This window comes from Thermobia domestica, chromosome 6 (assembly GCF_964235325.1).
Source record: "Thermobia domestica chromosome 6, izTheDome1.hap1.1, whole genome shotgun sequence".
Lineage (NCBI taxonomy): Eukaryota > Metazoa > Arthropoda > Insecta > Zygentoma > Lepismatidae > Thermobia > Thermobia domestica.
Genome location: NC_137459.1, coordinates 123,985,193 through 124,011,782, shown reverse-complemented (window position 1 = coordinate 124,011,782; position 26,590 = coordinate 123,985,193).

Genomic DNA, 26,590 nt, shown 5'->3' with positions numbered 1-26,590 from the left:
CACAACTGACACTACAACTGACAAAATGAGAACACATGAACTGGGGGTGAATCAAAACTTGCCAGTAACTAAAATCGATACATGCTTTTTAAAGGTAGTTGTTCCAAACTCTATAATCAACCGGACTTTAGGATAGTCAAACAGATCTAAAAGAACTCTAATATTACATACCATCAACATTACATCAATAAAGTAGGCTTGCTCATCAGAACAGTTTATTCATATTAACCCCTTACTGTATGTCGTTAATTATGGCACCCTAGTTGTTGATAAATATTTCCCGCCGGGGCACCACTTTACTTTTAAATTCTGTTCACCATCATCTTCAGCTTTTAAGGAAAAGTATTCTTTCAAGTGTTCGAACGATAAAATATTTTCGTTCTCCATCTTTATAAAAACAACACCAATCAAAGTAAAATAGACTACCAGTACCATTGCACGCGTAGTTCCCTCACTGAATGTATTGATTTGGAACTGTCAAAATCTAAGACAAAATCTTCCAGGTGCTTGCAATCAGTACACGTTATTTCCTTGAGGCTGTCCTCATCTTCCAAGAAAAGCAAGTGGCACTATATTTTGTTATATAAATAAACAAATCAAATTGCATCTATGAAGTTATTTGCAAGCCTACCAACATAAAGTTTGTGAGGCGAAACGGGAAAATGCACATCGAGATTTCCCGTTCCGCCTTACATTAAGATGAAAAGTGATAACAGGTTTTACATGCAAATGTCATTGCTAGAGGTCATAAGGCGAAACGAGAAAAGGCGAACAGTGCAGGAATCGTCGGTCACTGACATTGTTCATGCTCCATTGTTCCATTCTGATAAATTCACTTACAGGAAAGAAACATTTGTTTCCGAAAAAAAATATAGGGCCTACATATTGTAGTTACTCATCCGAAATGTAACGCGAAAAAAGTAACGCAAACTAGGTACGTTACTTAAAAATTTGTAACTCGTTACCGTTACAGTTACTTTGGAGAAATGTAACGCCTTACTAGGAAACGTTACTTAAAAAGTAACGCGTTACTTGCGTTACGTTACTTCCCAAGACTGAACCATTCCTAGAAAGGGAAGGGGTGGCATCTAAAAGTAGTAGAATACCAAAGATATTCGTGTCGAGTTCATAGTTTTCGGGCTCGAATAAATAAATAATGGCACTCCAGATGAGCGATCCTCACGCTTTTTTTAACCCATGGATAAATGGAGAATTGTTTCAAAATTATATTTTTCCGTTTGAAGTATGAGTTGTTAAAAAATTGCCCTTCAACTTTATTTTTAAATTATTTTCTACTGCTTAGTTATCATTACATATATTTTCTATTTATATTTTATTCTATGTATAACCTGAAAACATATTGGCTCAGTTCGTGAATTTTTATTTTGGAGCACTAATACGTAAAGTGTTATGTATAATTCATCGCATAAATGAACACACATTAAAAAGAATTGGTTTAGAAATCCATACCACAACTAAATCTCAGACATCTTCATAGTTCGATGTTATAATTAGATATCTCTTAATTATTAGAATAAACCATCACATAGATACTGCACCATTTTCTTAGCAACTGAAATCAATATCGGTTCATTGTCATAGCGACAAATAATTAACAACAGCGAACAAAAATACTTGAAATAAACAACAAACGAATCAATACTATTTAAAACATTTTAGATTACATTTCTTTTCTTTGTTTTGTTTTTCTCTCTTTCCTGGCTTATGCAACGTTTTTAAGCGCTTCTTGCCCTAAAGATGGAAATGCACAAAACGTTACTGTTGGATAAATGGCTCCGGAATTGTGGGACTTGTTAAGTTGAAATGTCCTGTACAAGTTAACAAAGGAATCTGGACCGTAATTGATAGCAATGTCACTTAACATAACGTTCTCTTACTTATTGAATGATCCTCAAATAAAATGACAATATATTCATATTTTGTTTCTCATTTCCATATTACAATTATTTTTAACTTATACTCTTACTACATTCATATTTAAAATTGTATTTCAATAACTTATTCACAAGAAGGCGCATCAGTAGAAGCCCCTTCCTTTCTTTATCCCCGTGGGAACGTAACCTGGGAGCTGGCTGTTTAGTTGCTAGGTGGGAATAACGTATTATGACTATTTGCTTAAACTAATTAGTAGCTAGGTCGAATTTGGCCTTGGGTTCTCACATGAAATTATATTGTTGATATGGAGGTATAGCGTTTCAGGGCTATTTTTTGACGGAAGTATTGAGTCATGTGATTTTGTGTGTGTGTTTGATCTCGTATATCTAATGTAGTAGGATCATGTGATGAAAAGAACGAATGAGAGGATGATGACGTCGTAGAAGGAACGTAGACCGTACACGTGTGTGTGTGTATAGATCACTCCGTTAACAGCTGTTGTGTAGGAAGAAACATCGAATTAAAGATGGTATCGTCAATGAATCTATTGGATAAGCTTATAATGACATCATTGGAACCGTTTACAAAGATGCGTAATTTAGAGATTGGTGTACCATTTCGTATTGTAATCTCTGAGACAATTACAACGATATATGGAAGGAAGACATGTGTGACATTTGAAGAAGGACAAAAAGTGATTTTACCTGAATGCAGTACTGAAAAATTAAAAGCAGATAATGGTGCATTATTATCGTATTTGCAAAGCGGAAATGTGTTTAACATATAAAGGAATGAAGATTAATTTATCTGGACGTAACATGCACGATCTTGAATTTCCTGAGTTGGTATCTACTTCGTAAGTGTATGGGCATGTACAAACAAGATGAAACATGATTTTTCCTCTTCTTCTTGCGTATTCTCCTCTTCATGAGTGCACAGACATCTGTATGCATAGTGACGTTAGTCCGTGTTGATCAGCTACTGGAGAAACATGTCTACGAGTGCTTGTGCACCAACTAAGGATACTAAGAAAGAGTTCTTGTTAAATGTTGAATATGGTCTTAATTCAATGAAAACCAAATTAATTTGCATTGAACTGGGTAGTGACACATTGAAACCAGTGATTGGTATTGGTAAATGACTTATGTTTGCAGTTAAGTATGGAAGAATGGAAGAAACTTGTACATTTGACCTCGTGTGTTTCGAACAATTGGAACTCTCAAGTGGAAATCACATTTATAAAATGTCCTGGACGGAATAACAAACTGGTGCTGCGAAAACTAATGGGGAAAAATTAGTGTTGTTAGAGAAGAAAGGAACACTTCATGCTCCTCAAAACAGTGTGTACTTAAATTCAAGTAATTTGCTTTATTTCTTGGAAATTTTAAAGTGTACAGATACTATTCGCAATCATGTACAACTGTGAGCAAAATAAATGATGCATCTCTTTATTTTGAAGCTATTTGAAAATATCTCCGTTTTCTTTATATGATCGAAAATTCGGAAGATTTCCCCAGCAGGACAGGTTAATAACAAACCTGTTTTTAATATTTATGTTAGATATTAGCTTAAAATAAATAAATAAGAAGCAAAAAACATTAAATCGACCGAAATCACGAGAATTACCAACTCTGATAAAGTGGGAAATTTTCAAGAACGCGAGGGAATTCTGCAGTTCAACACGAAGCAGCGACATCTATGTCATTGAGAGAAATGTGGATTAAATCTACAAACGAAAATTTTAACGAAATATTTCTAATGTCTTATTACATGCATTATCTGCGAACTCCAAATATATGAATCTATACTAAGTATTAACGTATAGATAAAGCAAAAAGTGGAAATTGCCTATGGAAAAGGACGAATTGGTAGCATGATCGTAATGAAAAATCGTCTTTACCGTAGAACAGGTTCAGTTCACGTAAATAAACAAATAGCTCAGTTAGTTAAAGCAACGCGTCTGTATGCCGGAGTTAGTTGGTTCGAACCCTTTACAAGTTCTATTGTCATTTTTATTATTATGGTTATTTTATTAATTTTTATGTGGAAAAAATTAAACTGTAACGTATGGGTAAAACTCATGACGATACCAAAAAAAATGTCGCATTTGCATTAGTGTCCCTAATTTTTATTTGCAAACAGTTTCGTAATTATTTTCCCTGTGCTCACTGCTCACTACATGCTCACTGGTGCATAATGAATGTTTTCCAGTAAACGTTAATTCTAATTTGGAGAATTTTATAGTTTCACAATGTTTACCATTAAATAGTCTTCTATCTACTTGTTTGGACATTTTGATAACAGATTTCCCTATTAAATGTTTAATTTTCTTTATATATTTTTAATTGCGGAAAAGTTTTACAATGTATTTGTTTTGAATGGAAATTGTTTTGAATTTACCACATGAGGTAAGTAGCCCTAAGGAGGAAAACTGAAGTAGCTGATATTCTACGTAAAAGCAACCTATTGTAGAATGATGATGCTTCTTACCTTCAGCACATAATCTTTACGTTAGAGTGTCAGACAAAAAAAATCTTGATTTTTCCTCCCCTATGACCACTCATCTTAAAGCTCTACATGTAATGATTCGTGTCACGTAATTTCGGCTCTCCAAAGACATTCATATTTAATAATACTAATACTAATACTAATACTAATACTAATAATAATAATTATAATAATAATTATCATTATTCCTGAATATGCCACCCTTACATTATATAGTAACCCTAGACATCTTAGTTTAAAGTGCTTTCTTTAGAATAATTTGAGCAACCACGTAACAAAATTTAAAATGTAGGAGGGGCACAACGTTTTGTTTTGCCCCTCTCTTTTCAGCACCCTCCCAAAAGTATGACAAGCAGGGCAGACAAAATGAATAAGAAATATATTTAGAGCATCCTTTCCTCCGTGAATGGAATTTCACGTAGCATTTTTTATTCTACCGAACATGACCCTAGGCCGTTATGGTTAGGTAACAAAAGAAATAAGTAATATATTTTAGCGCCCCTTGACTGTAATATTACCGCTTCTTTATTTGTTCGAGGGCGCCCTACACAACCAAGGGTGACAAAAAATAGGAAAAGTGTCTAAGGATTACAAAAAAAATTATATTTTTTCAGAAGCATGGCAGTGTATACACAGTATTGCTTTCGTTAACAAGTGTTTCACCCTTGAGTCGCTTATAAAACTAGGCAGAATAAACTTTTGCCGATCGTTGCTCTAGAGGGATTTGTCCAGGATGGTTTGGTGTCGGGCTAATAACGATGAGTATGTTTATTTACATCACCGTTAAAGAAATAGCAAACTTTCTGAAAGGAACTTACTTAGGAAACATCAGATCCTTCTTATGCTTAGTCAGATCCTATTCTGAAAAATTGCATCTGGTGTTCTGGGTGAAAGTTCTATGGGGCTATTAGAAAAATATATATTCCCGTTTCCACGCTGGTGGCAGAATTTCTGAAACATGAAATCTTTAAGTTTTACGTCCCACGGTTATGCCGATTAGGCTAAAGGAGACGGTAATGATGAAAGATGAGTGAAATGAAGAAAGTGGGAGGAAACGGGAAAACCCTGAGAAAACCCACGAGCACGGTGTTTGTCCACAACAAAGTCCACACGGCGCGAGCTGGGATCGAACCAGGGACCCCAAGCACCGGACGTGAACGCTGTTCCACTGAGCCACCATGCTCCCAATTTCTGAAACAGTTATTGAATTACGTTCGAAGCATAGGCGTAAATAGCTCCCCCGCAACCCTGTGGCGTGGGGACCGCACAAGCTGCAAAGCTAAAAAATATATAGAAAGTAAGCAGGGGCGGACCAGGCCAAATTTTCACCCGGGCAAAGTGACTTTTTGGCGCCCTCCCCCTAGTACTAGCCTATATTTTACATTTTATCATAGTATTTTTAATAGTTTAAACACAATTTTCAAAAAGACATTCATTACCTAGGAAAACTTCACAAAGAATATGACCTGCTATAAACAATACGAATTCCGCCCCCCACTTGGTCTAGTGGCTAGCACGCCTGTCTTCTGTGGTGCCGGGTCCAATTCCCGGTGGGTTACTGTTGAACGATAAACGTGGTTCGGATTCCACTATAATCAGTATCCCCATCTCCTTTAACACCGTGTACGTGAGTTTTCTCGGGGTTCTCCCGTTTCCTCCCACTTTCTTCATTCCATCATTTCATTCATTACTCATCATCACCGTCATCTTTAGCCTAGTCGGTATATGCGTGGGACGTAAAACTAAAGAAAATCATTTCATTTTCCACATCTCCTTTGGCCATTAAGGCATAACCGTGAAACGCTAAACTCAAGCAAACAAACAAACAATACTTACTCCCCCTCCACTCTATTCTACATGCCATCTCTCCATTTGTCGATAAAGTCCTCTTAGTACTATGAAACTCTCTTCTTCCATGGTGAAATGAAAAAAGATTGTCATTGTCACTACTTTACAAGAATATAAACCAAAAAAGTCAGTAGAAAACACATTATAAAATTTAGTTTTTGAGGCTCGTTTTGGCGTCCCTCTGAGTCTGGAGCCCCGGGCATTTGCCGGGGTTGCCCGCCCTTGGTACGCCCCTGAAAGTACGGACGCCTAACTAAGGGCTGCGGAGGAGAGGTTAACCTCCATGTTATACCACTGGTTTGACGTGTTTGAAATGTTCAGTAACTAAACGGTTAGTGAAATAATTTCGACGGTTACTGATATTTAAAGTTTAGCTAAGACAAAGCAATACCTAACCAAATACATTTGATATCGCGATGTCACAATTTGATTTTTCCTCACATAAAAAAGAGAAAAATAATAGTAATGAAAACCCTTACTCGTATTGGGCTCGAACTAAGAACCTAATTCGTACAGACTAGTTGCTCTGACCAACTGAGTTTCGATTTCTTACGCAAAAGAAGTCTGTTATATTACGAGGCATGCTTTTCATTATGATCGTGCTGTTAATTTATTCTTTCGATAGGTTATTTCCACTGCTTGCTTTATCTATATAAATAAATGTAAAGATTCATATATTAAGAGTCTTTCGGTAACGTGTGTAATAATTTCGCGACAAATATACTTGATTAAATGCATTGTATGCTATGATTTTCCCTGATTGTTTGTTCCTATGGTGGTTGGAAAACACACGTCAAAACTGTTCGAAGTAACACGAACACGGCTTAAGAACAGGGACTGAACTGAGTTATCACTCGATTAACCTTGACGGCAAATCACCAAAGGGTAACTATAAACGAAAGCTCAGAAGCATTTCTGTGGAGTTTTGTTCAGTATCACGGTTCTCTGCCAACCACGTTTGTTCTTAGGAGTAATATTTTACAAACCTAACCTTTCGATAGAGCGCAATGGCAGAGCACCAAAGGGAAGGAATTCTTGCCGTTGTTAAGGCGGGGTACCACCATGCGCAATAAAAATGTCGCGCCTCCTTGAAGTGATACTTTATCGAAAATAACTCGTTTTCTTTTATATATTCGAAGTTTCTGAGGGTTTCAAAATGATGAAATGTTACTGACAAACAAAGACGCATTTAGGAGTGGGTTCAGGGGTCCAAACCTCCTCTGAAATCCCAACTTTTCTGTAAATTTAACGTAATTTTGGGGATTATTTTTAAAAATTTTATTGTAATTTATCCTAATATTGGAGTCGGACCCCCAAATATATTCGGACCGCTCCCGAAATAAATTCCTGCATATGTGCCTGCTGACAAATATATTTTCAATATATTCGTTAAATAATAAAGTAAAATAACTAAATTAGGAGCAAAAAGCTTCAAGACAGGCTAACTTTTGTCCATTGCCAATATTGTTAGAAGGGATATTAATAGCAAAAACTCCTAGTCAATTCTGACCCTTTGTATTTCATCCCGAACAGCAAGCATATTTTCGAAATACACTTAGCCCTAGAGAGAAGGCATTGTAAGCGGGTTACGTTTGGCAACATCGTACGGAAACAAATGAATGCGGAATTGCATTCCTACTACTATTACTACTACTACTTTTACTACTACTACTACTACTTTTGCTAGGGATCTGTATAGTACACTCAGCATCAAAAAATTGCGAAACCTAACGCCGTGCAGCGTGCCACCCAATATACACCTTATCCCATAATCGCGTCTAGTAAAGAGACCCCCTCTCTCTCTTCCTTTCTTCTCTGCATAACTAAAATTAGCTAACAAGAATGTTCAATAAGAAATAACAACATTAACGAAATTCTAATTTCAAAGCTACACATGCATTAGTATCGATGAAATCAAATAACAAAACCGAGACAAAACAAGATTCGTAAGTTGATTTAGGGAGAAACTGAAACACACCAAATGAAAAATTGAAACCAATGGATGTATATTACACAGAGGTTCAGAAATCAGGCAGAGCGAGATAGAGAGAGAGATTGCGAGGGAAGAAGAAAAAGAAAAAGAAGAGCAGATTAAAATGTGGAATTATAAATTTAGTGAGAAAACAACCTAACATTATAAAGTTCCGTTACCAGAAATCCAACAGTAATATAGAAATAACGTTTGATTATATATTATTTTGAGGACTATTCGAATATCTAGAGGATGATGGAAAAGTTCATTAAGTGACTTTCAAAAAAGATAGCATAATCAATTTCTAGTAGAACTGTAGATCTCACTAACAAATATAAGATAATGTAAAGTTTGACACAAATGCTTTGCTTCCACGTGGTTCAGTTGTAAATTCGGTAGTGTTCATTGGACGTACTGATGCAAACCACATTCTAATAAACCCAGCAGGTAGCATTGGTCATATTTTCCATTCCAGACTACTAATGCAAAGTGAACAAAAAAAGAAAAAAACGAAAAGAAAAAGGAAGAAAAAGAAAGAAAAAATTGAATGAGTGCTATTGTACTGGTAAATTTTTATGAGAAATATCCTATATTAAAAGTCCTAACCGTATCATAATTAAAAGTTACAAATGTTCAAATGAAAAATTGGATGTTCCTTATAGATATAGAACTTGCATGTTTCAAATTTCAACGTGAATAAATCATATTCAATTATAGGATGGAAACAAATTTCTGTCGAAACAGTATAAATAAAATTTTGTTATCAAATGACCAAAGAGCTTGCCATTTTCTAGTCTTTTCCGAAAATTTACCTGTTCCGAACATGCAACATCACTTTAATCTCTTGCAGATATAACGTTGTAATTTGCACAGATAAAATGAAGACGCTAGAGCTCAAACCGATCATAGTGTTAATCGGATGATTTTGGTTAGCTTATGGACCATGTTGCATACCATTCTTTCGAGTTGCTGCGAAAACGAAGAATGGATGCGTACAAGGAAAAGATAAAAATAAATATACATATTTTATTATTGGTATTAAAATATGTAAATTGTTAATGTAATTAGAAGTTCATTCTTGTTAATTTTTTTAAAAAGAAAGATTGAAAGAAAAAACACTGTAACTATTGACAACTGGAGAAAAACGAGCTATGCGCGCGATCCTTGGGGGCGGGGCCTAACTTGCCGATCCTTACCTGCCAGCGTGACTCTTGGTTACGTTGACTAGTTACTGGGTTTGGAGATGTGGTGGTTTGTTACGTCTTGCGTTCTCCGCTTCGATTGCCTTTGACAACTAGGATATGTGTTTTAATGGAGTTAGTGGGGCAACTCGGTGTTCCGTTCCAGTGAAGTTAATACTGTTCATTATTCTTTGTGAATTGGCAGTTATATTATATTATATTTCGCAAGTTGGAATAAGTTATTAGTGATTCGGGAAAAATTTGGAGAAGCAAAAAGTGATATATTTGAAGTAAGAAAGTTACCGAGCCGGAGAGGGATTTTGGTGGCCAAAGAAGGCAGTGAACAAATAGTGAATGCAAATCCTTCATATTTAGTTAGTTGTGGTGCTCTGAGAGTTAATTCTAAGTATATTTTACGTCTGAATTCTCATTTAGTTCTTTCTGAAATATCTTTTTAAAAAAGAAAATTATAAAGAGAGAAAAAATAATGGTGTTGGACAATTCCGATATTAGATTATTTGAACGATTGCTGGATTTGACTTTGTTTCAACCAGTTAATCGAAAGAATTGTCTGGTCGTAAAGTACTCTTAAGTCGTAATTTACTGAGTAGATTGTTCGGAATCACGATTATTTCGAAGAAATATCAGTCTGCCACTGAGCAGAGAATTGTTTTAATTATTTGTCTTCTATCCAGTCAAAGAAGCAAAGGTTTCCGTTGAAGGTTGTCGGTCTGAAGGTAAAAATCAAATAATCTAGATAGAGGTGAGTGACAAATTTGATTTATCTTAAACAAGTAGTTCTGTCACGTGATTTATGTATGTTGTGAGGTCGTCTGTAGAATTGGTTCCATCAAAGGATAAAATTCGCGGACCTTTGCATTTGTTTAAGTCCATAATAAAATTCCTCCCAATTAAGTGGCGAAATATATTTATTGATTCTTACGGAGACCACGTGATTGAAACTCAAGCCTTTTCCGATCCAATATTTCAATTCTTTATATGGTTTTTCTTTGCAGCTAATATATTCTGTTTTAATATTGAGATTAAAATCAATTTTTTCAAAGAAAATGAATATTCTCGATTTCTCTTCAGTTTTCAAGAGGTTCAATGTTTGATTTTTAAATAAGCTCAAATTAATGGTCAATTTTGCATTATTACTAAAACAGGGTTTTGTACTATGAATTATAAGAAGGCAGATTTAGACAAGTTTTGTTTCAAGATTGGACCACTGAGATTAGAATTTAGGAGAAAACTTGAAAGAGAGGAATTACAGCTCTGCTATTTGTAAATCATTCTAGATTTCATTAACTATTAATTACTGTTTCCTTCTGAAGTATTTTAATAGATTTGGAAGTTAAATAATATTTGAGAATAAAACTCAGAGATAAAGTTAATTAGATTGAATTTAGACAAATGTTTAACAGACCAGAAAATCGAGATTTATTATAGAAATTTGCTTGTAGTTTGAATACTGTGTATAAGTATTATTCAAACACTTTAGTGCATATACACTACCCTCACATTGGTTACAATAAAATTGTTATTTTTTGAAAAATTGAAACATTGTGTTTGATTGTTTCATCTGTTTATGTTTGAAGTGTTTATCTTGTTTACTTTTTTGAAGTGAAATATTGGATCTATGGTCCATTGCTTGCATCGAGGTGGATTCGTGATATGAGACACTTCCACACAAGCCTGCTCTGGCATTCTTTATCCGAGTGAGTCCAGATTGACAGTTTGTGTTTTAATTGTTTTTTAAATATTTTTCTCAAACTCTTGATTTGGATTCGAATGGACGAGGCTAGGTGGAAGTGGGCGTTACATTAGCCCAATAACTAGTCCACGCATCTAGAATTAAGCTAGTTAATAGCTAGTCAGCGTATGATAATGAAAAATTATTTTGTTGTTACAGTTAGACATTACTTCCAACATTGACATTCTAAATTAATGACTCAATAAAAAGAGACATCTGGAATATAATTGATATAACGTTAGGTTTGAAATTTACTTCAACTTTGATTTTGACATTTACATTATAGCTTAATCTTTTCCTCCACCATTAGCATTCCACTTATGTGATTATTAATGAGTTAGGTTACAATATTATGAATGCTTTTGCATTCTTAAATTGAACTCTGTTAATTTTTTTGCGTTTTAGAATTGTTGGTTAGTCTTTTACTCCAACATTAGCGTTCTACTAAATTTTTGTAAACGTATTAGAGTATAATATAATGAATGCTATTGAATTCTATAATGTTTAATTTGAAATTTATTACAATTTTGTCTTGTTAAATGGTTAGTTAATTATTTTCTCCAACATGGTTATTCCACTTAAATGTTTATAATTGTGTCACAGTATAATAAATTGAAAATCTTTGATGTTTATAATTACAAATTCATTTTATTTGAGAATTATTTTAAAAAAACGAAAATATAAATCTAAGAAACAAAAAAATCGCCACTCCGTTTAATAGTTGTTTAATATTTTTTGTGTCCTAAGTAGGTCTATGTTAATTGTTGTTGGTATCTTATTTCAAATCTCTTCCAGAGTATTCGAATCAATTTCTATTTGATGTTCTTTAGTAGTACTAGTTGTTTAGTGTATGTGCATGATTAGTTATAAGTATTATTTTCATTTTTTGCTTTTGTGTTGCTTCTATTATTATTGTATAATGGAGAATGTTAGAAGTGAACGTGATTACATCAGTATAGATATACCCGATTCTGAATTTGTAACGATTGATGCTATTGGACAACCAAGTTTGAATTCAGATTTTGGTTCATTAAGTATGAGTTTAACTCCACCTATGCGGAATAATACAGCTTTTAGATTTTTTCCTACACCGGTTAGAAATAATTATGGTTTATCTGTTAACAGTTCAGCGGGAATTTATGGTTTTAGTCGTGTAGCCAATCCTCCTAGTATGAATTTTTCGAGTGCTGATCAAAGAGTTACTTTTACTGAACCGCCTTTAAGAAGCGAAATGGGTTTTTCTCCTCCGAATTTAAATTATTCTGGAGATTTTCGTTCTCGAAATAGATACCTAGAACTGGGAAACCATTACAGTAGAGTTTCTAATATACTCAGTTCAACTCCAAGAGTGGTATTAATAATATGTATGCTGGTAATACAAATTTTTGATCGGAATCTAGAAATTTAAATGGTAGAAACTTGGAAAGAGGAGTTCAAACTAATTTGAGTTTAGATGGTCATCATTCAGGGTGGAATGTTGAACATAAGCTGATGGTAAAATACACCTATTCAAGATCTTTAGATATTTGAAAAATAGTTTTATGGGTATTAAAAATGTCAATGGAAATGATAGCTTGCAAATATTTAAATTGTTATTCAAGATAGAGGAAATTTTGTTAGAAAGCAGCTATTCATTCAATATGATTTTGTCAGTACTCATTTCTAAATGCGATGCTGTTGTATTGAGGGTAGTTACAATTGCTTTACACAATCATATGGATTGGAATGTTTTTAAACATAATTTGTTGACTAGGTTTGATACTCCAACCGTCTTGCATTCTTTGGTGAGTGATAGGGTATATAGGGAACAAAAATTTTCTTAGTTATTGAACGAATATGTGAAATCTGTTTTGATCTCTATGAACGTTCTAGGGTTGAATATGGAGGAAAGTTAATTAGTTAGAATCATTCTAACAGAAATGAATCCAAATCAGCGGAATAGAATGTTAGGAAGCTATTTCCCTAATAACAGATTGGAGTTATTAGATATAGCTGACGATTCGTTATGAGTACTCGTGAACAAATAGAATACAATAGATCAGTGGGGATTAAAAGTAAAAATCTGATGGTTTTATCGAATAGTAAGTCAAAGTTGGGTGAAGATTGTCTGAAAAATCGTAATCATTCTTCACCTATTAATGTAAAATCGAATCAATTGAAGAGAAGTTCTGAGATTTTGATAGCTTCAGGATTCTCTAACTATAGTGGCAATAGAGATCGTTCGGAAATGGTAGGAAAGAAAATTAATGAGAAAATTCCGTCGGAGATGAATGGTTTAGTGGCAACGTTTGTGGTTGGCAAGATAAATAATATCTTAACCAGTGTTTGTGTGGACGGTGGATCCAGCTTTAATCTTGTCACGAGATCTTTGGTTCGACGAAGTGGTGCTGAACAGTATATACGTGCTGTTGATAATAATACAGTTAATGCCCCTTCGGGATTGAATTTCTCTACTGGAGAAGAAACATCATTGAACGTTAATCTATCCGGATATTTTCAGACTGTGAATTTTCGAGTGGTAGATCAACTCCCATGTGAATGTATATTAGCGATGCCCTTTCTTAGTTCAACGTCAGCTGTTTTAGACTATAAGAACAAAGTCTTAGTTTTGAATGGGGGAAGGAAAATAATACGATTGACCTTTCAAAAAGATTGGTTTAAAAGTGGGTTTACATTTGTTGATCCTAAAGGCCAGCGGCAATCTGTAGGAAGATCTGCGGTAAGAACTTCAGTGAAAAACAATTCAGGGAGTGTATCTTCTATTTTCGTCCGAGCTGATTACAATTCAGGTGGATATTGTGAAAAGGGTATACAATGTGAATTAGAACTGCATCAATTAGAAGAGCGAATGTTTACCATTGATGTACCTACTTCGTCACAATTATTAGCGTTAAGAAATTTGATCGAATGTGATCTGTCGAAGAATTATAACTTCGAGAAAACTTCGGTGCATGCAGAGAATAATCAAATAACATCTCCCGGTTTGAATAATGAACTTGGACATGAAGGGTTTTCAACCATCCAATCTGAAGAAATTCCTGGAAAATCAGATGCTGTCGATATGGCAATGATTTCCACGGATGGAAATAATGTGGTTTCGGTTAATATTCGACCAGATGAAAGTAAACAACAGTAATCCTTGAAGAAGAACGACGAAGTTGAAAATCTGGCCAAAGTTGTTGATAAATCATCGAATTTCTAAAAAATTAAAGGTTCTTCCAAGAAGTCTAGGAAGAAGAGGAAGACGAAGAAAAAGAAGACTACAGACAATAAGAACAAAGATGATGCTGGTCAAGTGTCTAAGGTTGATGAGACAATTATCAATCTTTCTCCTGCTTCTAAGAAAAAGACGGTACACCCTCAAAGTTAATTTGAGGCATCCGATATAGACATCGAGCAAGAGGAAAATTTCCACAAGCTTGTGAACAGGAATCGTAAATATATTATTAAAGATACTCCACAGGGAGAAACCATAAACAAACGATCTCAACTGGTGAAAGACCCGGTAAATACACAGGGAGAAAAACAATTGAAGACTGGAGTTATCTTGATCAAGAAGTTACCTCATTCATTGATTCGATTACCAAGGAATATTCTGATGTTATCTCCGAGCGTGTAGGTTGTATTGAAGACTTTATTGGTCATATTTATCTAACAGAAAATAAACCTTTTAAACAGAATCCGTTTCCAATTCCTAAAAGTAAAGAAAAAATATTTGACGAACAGATTCAGGAATTGGTAGATCAAGGAATTTTACAGGAAGTAGACCATTCCAGCTACGCAAGTAGTTCTTTTTTGGTCAAAAATAAAAAATAATACTTATAGAATTGTTGGTAATTATGTTAAAGCTAATACGCTAATAGTTAACGATCCTTTTCCTGCTCCGAACCTAGAGGAGTGTCTTACGGGTTTATCAGGAAATAAATTGTACTCTAGAATAGATTTACGCCGTGCGTACAACCAAATTGTATTGGATGATAACTCTAGAGACATTACAACCATCGTGACACAGAAAGGCTTATATCAATATACGCGAGTTCCGGTTGGTATTAAAACGGCTAGTAACTTGTTAACTCGTGTTATGAAGAAAATGTCACGAGATTTAGAAAAGGATGTCGTTAAAACGTATTTTCATGACGTTTTAATTTTTTCTGACACGGTAGAAAAACATAAAAATACGATTAGAAAGGTTTGCGAACTTGTATACAATTTAACAACTTCTTTTTATTTTTTATAAAAGTTTTAAACACTTTAAAAGCAAAGTTCCTCTTTTACTTCAATTTTTAATCAAATAGTGTGAAAATAAATGAACATTTAAAAAAATATGGTAAATTGCATACGCATTCTAAAGTTTTGTCTACTAATTCTTTTTGTGCATTAAAAAACAAAATGTTTGCACTGAAATGTGTTCTTTATTGCTAGTGAAAACCCACAAAAATAATGTAAAAAAGTATCGATTGGATAACCACTATGATATATGTATTTATCAAATGGACTACAATCGTAATCCGCGCGAGCACACATGTTTCAACAATTTCATGGGAGTACTGTAGTGTTAAACAGTATTTCTTTCAGAGATGACCAGGAGTGATGTTTACCCCAGAGCACAAAAACTCGACGCTGAAGTTGGCAGTTAATTACATTTTCTAGACCAGGTCTATCGGTCGAATATCGTGGCAAATCCTTCACCCTTTCCCAAATAATATTCGTAAATCGTCTCTATCACGATAAAGGTGTTTCCTTCCACATTCTTAAGCATTGCACATCTAACATGAGAAATCGAGTCTTCACTATAACTTTGTAAAAAATGCAAGTGTGGCGTGAACAGGATTTGAACCTATGCCTGACAGATCTATTAATCTTAACTCCATCACGTTATTGCTACACTATCATGTCACCTGAAACTAAAACCGAAATTTAACTTCCTTTAGCCTTGATCTTTGGAACGATCAAGCTTCTTCCTGTAAGGTTATTTGCACCTAAGGGCACAACAAGATTCATTTATTCGATGACCTAGAGAGAAATTAGTGCCCACTAGTAAAGGAAACAAGATACAATCCAGGGAAAATACAGAAATAAGAACATATTATTAATTAATTTTTCCCTGGAAGTTGAAAAGTACACGAATAATAATAATAATAATAATAATAATAATAATAATAATAATAATAATAATAATAATAATAATTATTATTATTATTATTATTATTATTATTATTATTATTATTATTACTGGCATCAATTGGCCGGTTTGCTGGCTAAATTGAGAAAAATAATATTAATATGCTCCGTTATTCAGTCACTTTTTCTATTACTAAAGCGCTCTTTGATATCTGTCATTTTCGATGAGTTTTGTATTTCCCACTTTGCGGAGTCCGGCATCTTCAGTGTCAGAGTTCATCTCAGCCACCCGGAAAACTATGAATTCGACAATGATATTGGTTACTTTGATCATTTTTATATGTTTTTCCCTTCTCCATGTTGCGGGCTGAATTTGGATTTAAACGTCATCAGATTTTTCACTGTTTACCTCAGCGACTCCAAAAATTATAGATTTGATACTCATATCGGTAATTTTATTATCGGTAATTTCAAGAGTTATTGTTTTATTTTTTATATATATATTTCCCCTCCCCTTCTCTCCCCTAAATGTTACCGTCAAAGTGATATGATGAATGCCACCCAGGCTAGAACTTCATCTATTTTGAAAATTTGATGCAGATCTGTCCGGTGGTTCAAGACTTATTAACTCATTAACATAGTCATTTTTATTTTTATTTCCATTGATTTTTGTATATCTCCTTGTCCTTCCTCTTCCCTACATTCCTCCATCAAGGTAAAATGGTTAAAAGCATTCCATACACAAACGTAATCTACGTTGCAAATTTCATTCAGATTGGTCGTTTGATTCAAAACTTATTAAGTTTTCTTGATTTTTTATATTTCCCACTCTCCCCCTCTCCTAACTATCACCATCGAAACGAATAGATAAAAATACTCCCAGTTCCGAACATTATAAATGTTGAACATTTGACCGAGATCGGTCGGGTGGTTCAAGAGACTATAAGTCGCAGTCACTTTAATTTTATAATATAGGTCATTATTATTATTATTATTATTATTATTATTATTATTATTATTATTATTATTATTATTATTATTATTATTAACGTCCTTTTGAATTTCCACGGTGAAATTACTGCATAATATGTTTTTATTTCTGTATTTTTTTCTGGATTCAATGTGATTTTCTTTATTATTGGGCCTTAATTTCTCTCTAGGTCGTCTAATAAATGAATTTCGTTGTGCCTTTAGGTGCAAACAAAATTACAGGAAGAAGCTTGATCGTTCCAATGATCAAGGCTAATTTAAGTAATATTTGGCTTCTAGTTTCAGGTGGCATGATAGGACATAGTTTGGCTCGAGCCTCGAGCAATGCAGATCGCAGCAGAGCTGGAAGTGACTATTTGCTTTATCCACACCTGTTGTGAACTGTTCATTGACGTTAGTTGAGGCCTATTTAGGCTGATTGGTGTTATTCTACTCCAGTGAAGTTCGTTTAACTTGTGTTATTATTCTAGTGCGATGCCATATAAGAAAGAATTGCAATTCAAACTTATTTTTGATAAGCGATACCGGAGTTCTCGACCCCATTCGAGCCTTGTCTACCAATGGTTAACTGATACTTTTCCAGGTATTTTTGAGAAAATTTCTGCATTACAGTTCCACGAAGAGTCTTATAGTATTTACATCAAATTTAAATCTATTACGGCATATGATCAGTTTTCCTCGACAGTTCCGGACACAGTGCCCTTTAAGCATGCTGACGGTAACACAAGCCTTGTGCGCACCAGCTGAAGACCCAGTGAAAATGGTCCGTGTTTATGATTTTCCACTTGAAGTGCCCCTAACAGTGTTAGAGGATCATTTTCGGGCCTATGGTACCGTGCGCCGAGTAGAAACGCAATATTGGACCGCCCCATTTCCTACTGGAATCGACAGTGGTGTTAAAATTATACACATGGTACTGACGAAACACATCCCTTCCCGTGTAATCGTACAGGGCTATAAAGTGTGCGTCTCGTATGAGGACAACCTATCACCTGTTTTGTTTTGCCAGAGTGTCTCCCACACCGTATCTAGCTGCCCAGTCAAGAAAAAACCGGTTTCTTAGGGTGTGAAACCTAACGCTGTATCTGTTCAGATAACGGAAATAGGGAAAGTGCTGCGTCTTGCTCCTACCTCAGGATTTGTGGATCGCTTGGCGGGGGCCACCTCGGACCTCCCGTCCGGCCCCGCGCAGGTTAACCCTATCCTTGATGATGATGATTTTCCTGAGCTACCTCGCCGATCAGATGATCCTACGTCATACAAACCATTGCAGCCCGAGATGGAAAGGCCCACACTCCTTGCGCCCCGCAGGAACCTACCGATACGCCACTGGAAGTTTCGAAGATGTCAGTGCAATTTTCAAATCAGAATGTTACAACGATCTCGGCACAGTCTATGACAAGTGCAAATGAAGCTTTTATTCTTCCTACTTTCTCACAGAGTGCTCTTTCCGAGGAGTCTGATTCTCTCTCGCAACAAAAGCGTCGCAGAGTTTTAAGGTCAGCAAATAAAAACAATGAACAACCTGCTTCCCAGTGTGCTCCACCCGGATCAAAACAGTCCAGTTCACGTGACCCCCTCCCGCAAGGCCGATCCACATCTGACTCAGAATTATAGTGAGTTTTGTTAGTTTGCCTTCTTTTCATGATACGATAACAACGGTGTTTCTGTGTTGATTCATATTCGCATGTTATGCGTGGTTTTTGTTTTATTTATTTTTTCTCGTTAGTTGTTTTCAAGTGCGCCGGAATATGGTTTTGATGTGGTCTTTTCTACCAATATTTCTACGGATCTTTCAAGTAAGTACTATATTGGGTGTTTTTTCATAGTTTTCATAGTTAGTTCATAGTTCATAGTTGCCCATGTTAAATGCCTTCACTGTTCTAACTCTTAATATTAATAGGGTTAGCTCTGCATCAAATTTAACGTCGTTAAAGCAGTTTGTGGAGCGCCGCCGTCCTGATGTATGTTGTCTCACTGAATTGACTTTTCATTCTTTCGATTTGCTCCCCGATTATAACGCTATTATTAATTGTCAAAACACCAGAGGAATCGTGATACTTGTAAGAAAAGGTTTAGTTTATGATCGTGTCATGCTCTAACCTGATGGTAGAGCAATTAGATGTTATATCTCAGGCATATGTATTGTCCTGTTGTATGCTTATTCTGGATTTCTTAAAATTAGAGAGAGGGATGAGTTTTTTGCAACGACTATACCATCTATGATTCTTCCTGGTGTCGATCAATGTATAATGCTGGGCGACTTTAATGCGGTGATAGACCCTAGAGACTCCCTCACCCCCTCACCTCCCTGCCCATCACTAGTTGAGCTTGTGCGTGCCATGAAGCTACATGATGCTCTTTTTGTTTCTAACTCTCCGCATGTGATGACATATCTCTGTATGTCCACCCAGAGCCGCCTAGATAGGGTTTATATCACAGATCCTTTATGCAAGGCAGTGCTTCACGTTTTAACCCTCTTGCCCCCTTTATCAAATCATGCTGCGGTTGAATTAGCTTTTAAGCTTCCTTTTTCTCTTCGTGCTGGACGAGGTCCATCGTATTGTAAGATTAACAATAACCTTTTGTGTCGTGAGGACGTGATCGACGAATTTACGACGCGCTTTTAGTATTGGTGTAAGATTCAACGACATTTTCCCAATGTTGATACATGGTGGCAAGTATACGGTAAACCTAAAATTCGAAGTTTTTTCCAATGGTGCGGTAAACTGGCACAACAAAAGGACCGTACGCTCTCAGAATTTTTCTATCACGCTCTCAGCGAGTTATGGACGACCCCCCCGACCTAGGCCAACAGAATCCAAATTCAGGAACTTAAGAGTAGGTTGCGTCAACTAGATTCACATGCATCAATACAAGCATATTTTTCGGATGATTTTTATAATTTTTTCCCAGACGAAATTTCCTCCATATACCAAATTGATCTTCTGTTTCGGAAGCGGAAAGCTACGTACATTGACTCCCTAATAACGGCGGGCGGAATGGTAGTTTCTGACTCGATACAAATACTCCAAGAATTCACAAGATATTACACAGCTTTTACGAGTGTGCAGCCTATGGATCTCTCTAACGCCCCGGAATTCTTGTCTGCTCTGCCTTACAAGTTGACAGAGACTGACTCTCAAGCCTTAATACGTCCTATCACTGAGGATGAATTTTTTCTGTTCTTCGAGGAACCAAAGGCCGTAGCTCCCCTGGGATTGACGAGTCTGAGCTTCGCTTTTTATAAGCGTTACTGGTCCTTTCTTAGCCATACACTAGTTTCCCTGTTTAACGCATGGTTATCTGGGGACCCCTTTTCTCACAACACAGCTATTGTGGTACTCCTACCAAAGTCCTCCACTGCGCGAGTCGTGACCGATTATAGGCCGCTGTCCTTATTACCAGTAGATCTTGAATTATTTACAAAAGTTCTTGCTTCTAGACTCCGTCGTATTATTCGGAAATACATTAGCCCGTATCAAGCTGCGCTATATGACTCGCATAACATCTAATACACGCTTCGCTGCCTGCGAGATCTATTTGCGTATTACCACCTTCGCAATGTTCCCGCTGGCGCACTCGCAGTTGATTTAGACAAAACTTATGATTCAGTAGACCATCAGTTTCTCCATCTGACGCTTGAATCTTGGGGTTTTCCCACTGTTTTCCGCCAGGTGATTCATAATCTATATGTTCAAGCTCAGTTTTGCTTGCAAATAAATGGACATGTATCCCCAAACATCTCTTTACGATGCGGACTGCGCCAGGGTTGCTGTCTTAGCACCGTTCTTTTTGCTTTGGTTTTAGATCCGCTTCTCCATAGTTTGGCCATGTTGTCTTCGAATGGACCTTCCCTGTTCCGCAGTCAAAATATTTTTGGGTATGCTGACGATTTGTCCATAACAGGAGTTGATCCTGTCTCAGTACAGGGCGTGTTTCCTGTACTTACCCGTTTTTCCCGATGCTCGGGTTTGCAGTATAACGACAACAAAACACAGGTGTTGTCTTTTAATGGTTTCCAGCTCCCAGAGGATCCTTTGGTTTCTCCGGCTTTACCGCATGTCACTTCACTCACTATTTTAGGCATCCCCTTCACGTCTAACCCAACACCCAACTATGATGAAGTATGGGCTCCCCTTTTAACGCAAATTCGTAAGTTGTTCTATTCACAGCGCTTCCGTAGGCTCCATTTACTTCACCGTATTCATTTTATCAATATTTTTTGTGTCTAAACTGTGGTACAGAGCGCGTGTTTTTCCTTTCCCAGAAATTTATGCCAAACGATTTGAATCCTTATTCCTTTGGCATATTTGGCGAGGTTTTTATTTTCGCATTGATTTTATCAATATTTTTGTTGTGTCTAAACTGTGGTACAGAGCGCGTGTTTTCCTTTCCCAGAAATGTATGCCAAACGATTTGAATCCTTATTACTTTGGCATATTTGGCGAGGTTTTTATTTTCGCATTCCCCGTCAAGCCCTTTATTTGACTCGTTCCGTTACCGGGTTGGGCTTAGTCAATATTCGTATCAAATGCCAAACGTTGTTTATGGCTGACACTTATGCGGCGCTCTCATCACTCAGCTCTATCACTAATCATTGGGTAAGTTGTTTTTGGAAGGATTATAGTCAACCGCAAAACCCTCCTTATATTCAATTCGTAGATCAGTGCCAGGCTTATATCAAAACGTTTATCCGATATAGGAATTATTCCGTGATGGCTCTCCACCCTCAACAACACAATGCGCGCTCGTTATATAGGACACTCACCGCGCATTCTTTCTCCAACACTAATTTACGAGTACCTCAGCTGTATCCATACGTAGATTGGCCGCAGGTGTGGTCTAATATCTCGAACCCTGTCATACCTGAGTACATGCAGGTTTTGTGGTTTCAGGTAGTACATCAACTTCTCCCGACACGGGCGCCTCTCTATGAGATTCAAAGAGCCCCAGATGCCTTGTGCGAGCACTGTTAGCAAGAGGACACATTAGCCCATCGATATACACACTGTATCGGCTCACAATCAATTTGGCACACCATCCAGGAGGTGTTGGGACGCATTACCTGTCGCCCGCCTTCACACTTCACGGTGCAATTCATGTTATTCCCCGATTTCCTTTCTACCCCCCCCCACTAAACATCGAGCGGTGCTGTTTCTTGTTGCCAGCACTCTCGTATATTTTCAGCGCTTCACAACCTTGTTAGATGCACGCACGTATTTTGAATTTTTGAAACGTACACGTCGAAAGTTATATACCCACGACAGGGACCGGCACTTTTTTAGCCGGTTTTTGGAAGTGGTTTTGCAATAACGCACATTCCTCTCTTTCAGACTAGCAAATGTTTTTTTTATTTATTTATTTAAATGTCATATAATATTCTTTTGTGATGTACAGTATATGTGTTATTATGTAATATAGTAAACAGGCTTCAGCCCCCTTTTTTACTTAATTATATTTGGTTCCCGTGGTTGTATTTTCAGCTTGTAATTTATGTAAGGAAATAATAAAACTGATAGTTTAGCGGTAGCGTTATAGAGTTACGATTAATAAAGCTGCACAGTATAGGTTCGAATCCTGTTCACGCCAAACTTGCATTTTTACAAAGTTATAGTGAAAAATCGATTTCTCATGTTAGACGTGCAATGCTTAAGAATGTAGAAGGAAACACCTTTATCATGATAGAGACGATTTACGAATGTTGGTTGGGAAAGGGCAAGGAATTTACTAGGACATTCGAAACACTTCTTTGATCTGCAGTAAACAGTTTTCGTGTTATCGTCTTCAGAAAAGAATATTACAACATTTGTTGGACACAGTTTGGGTAAAGGAATCGGTGGTGTAGTGGTAAAGTAAGGACTTCTGAGAGAAAAGTCTAGGTTCGATTCCCCATCAGGAAATATAGCTTTTTCGCATAAAATAATGGCTGCAAACAGAGATTCATCTTCTGTTGGAGAACTTAAAAAGCATCACTGGCGAGAATTCGAATAAACAGTGTGTGTGTTCTTCATCATACACTGTAATGATAAGTATGTTTCATTTTTATATTCGTCTCTCCCTCTCTCTCTCCCTCTCTCTCTCTCTCCTTCTTGACATTTCTCTATCCTGTATTTGCATCTTTCCTCCTCTCCCCTCTCTCTCACGTACACTCGCACTTCATGTGCGTGTCCCTGTTCCAAAATTAAAACGGAGCAATAGACCGATAGACCTGGTCTGGGATATGTAATTAACCGCCAACTTCAACGTCGGGTTTTTGTGGTCTGGGGTAAACATCTCCAGTCCTTGTCATCTCTGAAAGAAACACTGTTTAAACGCAAAGGAATGAGCAAAATATCTTTTTTATCATCAGGGTTACCGAGTCTCAGTCGAATTACCGGGTCACTAGGGGTTTGAATCCTGGTGGTTCATAAGCTAACCAACATCATCCGACTGACACTATGATCCGTTTGAGCTCTAGCGTGTTCATTCTATCTGTACAATTTACAACGTTATATTCGCAAGAGATGAAAGTGATGCTGGATGTTCGGAACAGATAAATCTTCGGAAAAGCCAAAAAATGGCAAGCTCTTTGGTTATTTGGAAACAAAATTTTATTTATACTAGTTTGACACAAATTTGTTTCCATCCTACAAGTCAATGTGACTTATTCACGTTGAAATTGAAACATGCAAGATCTGCTACATCTATAAGGAACATCCAATTTTCCATTTGAACATTTGTAACTTTTCATTATGATACGGTTTGGACTTTTAATATAGGATATTTCTGATAAAAAATTACCAGTAAAATAGCACTCATTCAATTTTTTCTTTCTTTCTTCCTTTTTCTTTTCGTTTTTATTTTTTTGTTCACTTTGCATTAGTAGTCTGGAATGGAAGATATGACCTACGCTACTTACAGGGTTTATTAGAATGTAGTTTGCATAGTACGTCCAATGAACACTACCGAATTTAAACCGAACCACGCGGAAACAAAGCATTGTGTTAAACTTCTGACATTATCTTAGATGTGTCTGTGAGATCTACAGTTCTACTTGAAATTGAGTATGCTATCCTTTTTGAAAGTGACTTAATGGATGTTTCAAGCATCTTCTAGATATTCGAATAGTGCTGAAAAAATATAAAATCAAACGTTATTTCTATATTACTGTTGGATTTCTGGTAACGGAACTTTATAATGTTAGGTTGTTTCAGCGTTTCCCAACCGGTGTGCCGCGAGGAAATCAAAACAAATTATTAATTCTATAGAAACCAAATTGCAAGACATAGGGGAAATATATATTTGTATTTCACATTACTATGATCCTCTACTATAAATCTACAATTTTAAGTTTCATACTGTGTTACTTTTCTGTACACTTTTAATGTTGAAAAATGTATTTATCATTGTCATGACCATTATTGCTTCTTTATTGTTGTAGATTATTTCGTAAGTTGAAGTGTTAACATATCATTCAATAAATTCAACAAAGCAAACATGCATACAAATTACCTACATTTGTGTTTTTAAAGTATAGGAGATTTGTTTATTTGTTCGTTATTTAGTGACCTTCCCTTTTAGTTAAAGTTTAGATACAGTTTTCGAAAGTGAAAGTGGATTTTTAAAAACCCGAGATCTATATTTCATTGCAATTGTGTTCTATTTTAAAATTAGAATGAAAAATAAGCATAATGATTTACCACGGGGGAAAATCAGTGATCGAGTTTTCTTCTCTGTAAGAAGGAGCTCAGTAATCACATCAAAATACCACGGAATTTTATACTTACAAATAATAATAGTAATTATATATATATATATATATATATATATATATATATATATATATATATGGGTGTGTCGCGAGAATTCAAGTTGCACCTGTAGTGTGCCGCAAGTTGAAAAAGGTTGGGAAACGCTGGGTTGTTTTCTTAATAAGTTTAAAATTCCACATTTTATCTGTTCTCTGTTGTTTTCTTTTTCTTCTTCTCTCGCCTTCTCTGTCTCTGTCTGCCTTATTTCTGAATCTCTGTGTAATATACTTACATTGGTTTCATTTTTTCATTGTGTGTGTTTCAGTTTCCCCCTAAATCAACGTATGAATCTTGTTTCGTCTCCGTTTTGTTATTTCATTTTATCGATACTAATGCATGTGTAGTTTGAAATTAGAATTGCGTTCATGTTGTTAAGTAATTTTAGTTATGCAGAGAAGAAAGGAGGAGAGAGAGGGGGTCTCTTTACCAGACACGATTATGGGATAAAAAGGTGTATATTGGGTGGCCTAGCTGCACGGCGTTAGGTGTCGCAATTTTTTTGATGTGGAGTGTACAAGGGCAAACTTATTTTAATGAAAGAAGTTTAATGAAAATTAAAAAAAAATAATCGTTAACCCTTATCCGGGCAAGCGGGGCTTCCCAGGCCCAGTAGTTTCATATTTTTTCGAATTTCTCAATAATCATAAATATTTCGATGACATAAAATTCTGAATTCTTCTATCTTTAGTCGAAGTTAAAGTCACGAACATATCGACTCGGTAAGGCTAATAGAGTTAGTAAGGCCCCAGTTGCCGTCTACGTTACAAAGATATCTTGCAAGGACAAGGATTAAATCACTTTTGGAATGTTATTTTTAATCTTTTTTAACGAAAGAATTGTGATAATTTTTCTAAAAAAAAATATAAATACTTCCTTAGGCAAGCTTTGAACCCAAGCCGAAACCAATTTTCCTTACTAGCATGATGCTCTAACTCACTTTTTTTCTTTATTTCATGTTGTTCTGAAATACAAAGTCCAGGTTACAACACTACATAAGAACCATGGTTGTTAAAACAGTACATAATTATGAAACTAGAATCTATACATGAGAAATATATGTAAATACAAAGAGTCAAGACGTTGTACTTGTAAGTTAACACTACCAGGATAAAAAATCTACTAATCAAATATGACATGTAAAAAATTCGCGAAATATTTGTTTTCCTCCACCCGACGCCGTAGTTTCCACCGGGAACGTTGCAAATAATCAAAATATTCAATTGCTGTACAGTGAGGTCTAGTGTGAAGCAAGTAATAGAGAGTAGTGCCGAGGAGCCAGGTAACGGTTGTGTTCCGAGTTGGCGGAAACCATTGATAGTCAGGGAAAAGAAAAATGTTCGCCGTAAAATACTGTTTAGGTTTACGGCAGATGAGTGCCATCCAAGTAATAAGTTGGTTCCAAATTGGTCTAGCATCTAAACATTCCGAAAGGCGATGGTGTAAGGTATCTCTGTGTCCACAAATAAGGAATAAGTCAATATCACTCCGATGAATAGCGTATAAGCGTTCATTGGTGGGAATCAGATTA